Source organism: Sinocyclocheilus anshuiensis, unplaced genomic scaffold (assembly GCF_001515605.1).
Source record: "Sinocyclocheilus anshuiensis isolate Anshui unplaced genomic scaffold, SAMN03320099.WGS_v1.1 scaffold253, whole genome shotgun sequence".
NCBI lineage: Eukaryota > Metazoa > Chordata > Actinopteri > Cypriniformes > Cyprinidae > Sinocyclocheilus > Sinocyclocheilus anshuiensis.
Genome location: NW_015537969.1, coordinates 833,588 through 839,587, shown reverse-complemented (window position 1 = coordinate 839,587; position 6,000 = coordinate 833,588).

The window sequence follows — 6,000 nt, the reverse complement described above, 5'->3', positions numbered from 1 at the left end:
AGAGAGGGCAGAGCGAGCGAGGAAAGCCCAAAATGACAGGGAGTTTAGTGCCGAATCCTTTTAGTAGACCACTGACACATGAATGAGGGGAGAGTGAGAGAAAGAGAGAAAAAAGTAGACAGCCAATTTGGGAGTAATGCAACTAAAAACAGACAAGTGTAATTTCATCCATCTGGACAGATGTGTAAAAGCGCTCCTCAGAACATTCCCCATGATTCCCTCTGATTGATCTTCCCCCAGACTGAAACACCTATTATTAGCCACGAGCCTAATAGCACCAGGATGGCTTGCTGCTCTCCCAGAGGCCAATTCTCTGGTCATGTCTCACTCACTGCAGCTGTAGTAGAAACCGAACAGGGGTGACTGAGAGAGACGAGAGGAGGCGCTGGACAGAGAGAGACAGCAGGATGAGGTGCTTCATATTCAGTCAATAGAATTCTAAAGCACACGGTGTCAAACAAAACAATAACATTGTTCATGCAGGTTTTCATTGTTATTTAGGAAGAGCATTTGTACACCCACCTGAAAAGATGCATTTTTTGAGCTGCTGAAACAAAAGAATGGCTTGTGTACAATGAAATCCTCACGGTTATTTTAAATATATCATAGTTTAAAGCTACATTTTTACTCTGAAAGAAATGTTTATTGAAGGCCACAGCTGTGAAACATCAAACGATGCTGGTTTTGCTTGAATATTCAAGAGACTCCACAAACGCTCGCCGCCTTCCTACGTTGGTCTGCTGGCTTTTGGAAAAGAAGGAAAGCAGTTGAGGCAAGCATATGAGAGCTTATGCTTGACGGCTCGCCACCCATGCCATGCCATTTAAACTGCCACATGTCCCGAGTCTGGTGTGATCAGATCCATTTTGATCCAGATCCAAACTCAAACAACATTCCCACTGTCCTTCATCTTTGCTGCTCTATATGGAGATGATTTTCAGCACTCGGCCCACCCTCAGTTCCCCCCCTCAGTCGCACACAAATCTACCCCTCAAAAAACATACCTGCATCTCTATTATTTCTATGTCAGCTCTCATGGAATGTTTGGAAAGCTTCTTTACTGTTGCCTCTCGGATGTTTTGTACAGTCATCCCGTAGAATTATTTGACTGTATATTCAGCATTCTTTTGAACACGCTCTCCTTACATGGATTGAATGAGCTCCTTGGTTTAATGCATTTCCAAGAGCAGTTATCACTGTGATTGTCAGCGTGTGTTTTGGTAAAATGAGAAAAGCCTAAAACCCTTCAATTGAAATGGCTGTTAAAGTTTATGAAAATAAATGCTAAGGGGATTGTTTTTAGTTTTTTTGCACAGCATTAATGCGCTTATATGAGCTTTAACAACATTTGCTCAGATGATTTTAGGAATAAATTCACAGATTAAATGTACCCACTATTATTTATTTTGTTTGCTTTTTTCTTTTTCATGTATTTTTTATGCTTATGTATTTAATGTTACTGCACAAAAGGCCTATATAGTTTAATAGTCTGGTTAATGCTTAGTTACGAGAGAAAAAAAATTTCTCCAAATTTCAATCTACACAAAAATAATTTATCACCTTTAGTGCATTTGCAGCATTTAATCTGAAATAAATGGAAGATATGTTGTGTCTTCCATTAACCTTACAGCCATTAATCCATCATTACTATGCAAAAACATAGCCAAAAATCCTGAGACTAATGTTTTTGCACCATACACTCATTTTTACTTGCATATGCCTAATAGTGTGTCTGGTCAAATATACATTAGTCCTCCCTTATGACTTAATGTATAATGGACTTGCTTGCTATTTCAATTTAATTCTCTACAAATTGTTCTGTACCACTTTTAAATACTAATAACTAAATTAAACAGCTTGTGTTTTTAAGCATTAATTTGTTCCCGCAAGCCATTCTTTGGCTTCACAGCTTCATTGGTGTAACTGTGCAGGCTTTATAGCTCCCGCAGTACCTTTTGTGAGTGAATTTCAAATGTTCTTCATCAGCTAAGTTTGTAGTTTCAGCTAGTCTTTGTATTTTCGCTCGTCATTTGTGATTTTTAAGTCATGAACAGGAGCTTGAGAAATGCACGCAGCTCCTGCAGACTAGATTTCATGTGAACCATGGCAGGAGAATGAATGTGGTAGGCACAAGGCGGTTCTCCAGGTGTGACTTTTTTTCTCTGCTTTTTTACGCCTCATCAAACTCAATGTTCTTGAGTTTCAGGCAAACAATTATTGTCCATGCTCCATTGTTTGTGCCACTTCCTCACCTGACCTGAGGAAATCCAGATCAGGGAAACTTCTCCTTAAATCACACGCAACATCAGCCCACCAAATGCCAGCACAAAATAGCATGAGCTACAGCATTATTTGAATAAATGCTTAATATTACATTTAAATTAATGTTGTTGTTGTTGTTGTTGTTGTTGTTGTTGTTGTTGTTGTTGTTGTTGTTGTTGTTGTTGTTGTTGTTGTTGTTGTTGTTGTTGTTGTTGTTGTTGTTGTTGTTGTTGTTGTTGTTGTTGTTGTTGTTGTTGTTGTTGTTGTTGTTGTTGTTGTTGTTGTTGTTGTTGTTTGACACTGTAATTCCCAACTGTATCCAAAAAAACAAAATGGGCCTAATCCAAATATCAGCAAAATTAAGCAGATACAATTGGTATGTTTTGTTGTATGGATACATGATTAACACACAAAGAAACCGTAGCTGGACCAGCTTCAATCAAAGATCAAAATCTATCAGAGCCAGCTAATAGCAATGATTATAAATAATGGCTCTGGGTGGATAAATAGCTCAGGCAAATGCACTGCAGGATATAGGCGCTCCTAAAGCTGTGTTCAGACAATGCAGGCACAAATTCAAGGTAAATATATACATACTGTATAGAGAAAATGTTTTACTTACATTAGTACACGACATGGAGCACCGTCGAGGTAAACCACCTGCCTATGCAAAGATTCATATGCAAAATACTATCCGTCCATAGGCCACAGGATCTCCGTATCACGTAAATATTAATATAGCCATTGATTTCACCCGCTTTTAAAGATCAAAGAGAAATAAGTGGATTAAAAGATGCTGTGTATGTGAATAAAGAAATGAATGTACGATGTTCTGATAAATGGAGTGCGTAAAACATGTATTTTTAATTCGAACTACTTAGCGTTGTTTCAAATGTTTCCAGTTAAAATGGTTGAGAAGTGACGCATACATGTTTCGATTTTTCTGTAAGCAATAGCATCAATTGTTAACGACGATATCAGTAACAGAAGTATCACTATAATGATAATCATCAATAATCAGAACAATACCAAATAAGAATTTAATATTATTTCTTCCAATAATTGAAATACAACGAAATATGATTTCTTCCAATCAATAGTTGGGATTATATATAGGCTATATTTCGTTGTTTATCGTACATTTTTCCATTTAACATTAACAGGCTACTGTCACACATGAAAATAACTGTCATGCTGATCTCCTGCTGTTAATATTTGTGAGTTTTCCCGTTTTGGCGAGCAATGACAACTGGTGCTGTTGCTTATCAAAATTATGATTATATGGTTGTCTTGTAGCTAGTCTTGTAAACTTGTCTTTTTTCACCTGTGAAATGTCTGGACAAGGAGTGTTGGTTATTCGTGCATCTCGAACAGGGTCTGTTTTCCGCGCGCTTGTTTACCAAATGCGCTGTTGTGGTCGGCCACTGCGCGCCCAAATAACAATAAAGCATGTGTCTGTCATGACACGTAAACCCACTATTCGTTGGGTGTGTTTTCAAACTGTCATAAGTAATATTCTGACAAACTCCTCCCTGAGACTTTATGGATTACAAGTTAAGAAATATGATCAATGCGAGTCGAATGACAAGCCACTTGTCAAAATCATAAAAACAAATTATTTCATATGTATTCCTGTGATTATTTTATTATCGTGCGAGTATAGTGAATGTGCAAATATTTCAATAGACCTTCAATATTTATTAAGACTTAAAATAGTGCTTCTGTTAACAGTAATAAGCTACGTGAAGAAATATGGCACTGATATGCAAACAGGAACAAATTACACTTTGCTTTACATTTAGAATGTATTGAAAATGCGTAATTATCTCCGGTGCACATCAGGAGCCCATTACATTTGCAAGTGTTGAATTCAAAGCCTCAGGAAAGCAGCTAACGAAAATGTACAAAATGAAAGGGGGCTTGGCGCAAGGAAAAAAAGTGTATCTTTGTTTGCCCCTCTTTGTTTACCGCGGGATTTTTTTCATTTTACTAATTAATTTCAATGGCTTTCAAACTGGAAAATGGAAATGTTGCTCTTGCCCTCTATTTCAGCAGCCGCGTCCTGGCAACAGAGCAATTTTCTATCATCAGGGATAAACGGCATCGAACAGTAGCTACATTCGGATAAAAAAGCCTGTGATTGCTGGCCTTCCTGTCTGTCATCTCTCTAGAAAATCCTCTCCCCCAGACCTGAGCCGTGTGCTGTCAGAGCTAATAATGTCTTCTTTATAAGTCGAAAAAGAACCCCGAAAAATCCCACTGTTCTCAATTGTGCAACATTCTCAAAAGATCAAAGATATTTCAGCAGAGCCACCTTCATTTAGATGAACTGAAAATTAATGCTCATAAGAGGCAACGTGCGCTTCTGCGTTGGCTGTAATTGTGAATTGAACATTGAAGTAGCCTATCCTTTCAGGTCTGTGTACTACACAGTCGTATGTTCTTATTTTCTAGAGATAAACAAACTTCTTTGTTGTACATTGGGATGAAATATCCGATGCAGTACGTCAAATGCACAGAGACGCAAAGCTAATGCTATATCTGTGACATTAGGCCTCTCTCGCTCGTTTTAATACATTGCTATCAAAAATGGACCGTTATGCTATGATCTTAAGACCATGGTCACCAAACCGCTATAGTGTAAAGTTACATTAATCAACCCACCAGTCAATCAAGTTTAGCAAGAATGAGGATATGACGCGAGAATCAACAGCTCAAAAACATGCCTATTTAAATATATAAGCTATTTCGACATGAATAATCTTATTTTAATTTTAAATAATTAAATCTTTGCCCTTTATCAATCTAAATGTTTAATCGAATTTATGCCTAGCATATTTCCATCTTTTTATGTCTCTGACTTGTTTGTCTTTGTTTTTCTAACACCGGCTTCCAACCAAATAAAGCATCTTATCCGAAAGGTTTACCGACTCCGTTAAATATTTAGTCCTGAAATAAAATACATGATTTAATATGAGACCTAGGCTTAATGGCAGGGAGGGGTCTGGTGGTGCTTATTCTCCTCTCTTGATTTCTATTGTAGTGATCTCGCGCAGAATACCGACAGCTGCACGTGCTATCCATCTGCCTTCGCTTTGCCTCGCCACTTCCTCTGCTCAGCAGCCATGGAAATCCGTCGACGCCTGCGAGTCTGTGTACAGCCGATGGGCTTGAGTTCGAGGAGAGCAGACCCGTTACAGCCGCCTCTGCTGGACTGGCAAGTCTGTACAATCAAAACAGTGTCTTCCCATCCGAGCCGGTCAATATGTCTGTTCGGACGAATGACAACAAGATCCGGTGCGCTTTCGGAATGAAGACGATTCCATTTCAAACTAGTTTTGTGTTAAAGCTCAGATAGGTCTGCATGGATGCACTCGAGCGCCGGCATGTCCACACAGATCCCCTCTCTTTCTCTTTCTTTTTGACAGATTTGTAATATGATGCTTATGGGTTTACGTGCATGCTTTGCTACGATTATATTCCCAATAATAATAATAACATAACAGTTTAATTATTATTTACATTATGGTTCACATTTTTTAAAATGATATGATTAAAATAAAAAATTAAATACATTTATATAATTTTTCAGCAATACTAAAGACGATTTTGGTTTCGCCTTCATAATACAGAAATTAAACATTTTAATTATAATTAAAATATTATTTTTGTGCCATTTTTGTGTCCAACAAAATATTAGTATTTTAATATTAATATTTACTTTTTACTTCAATTTTT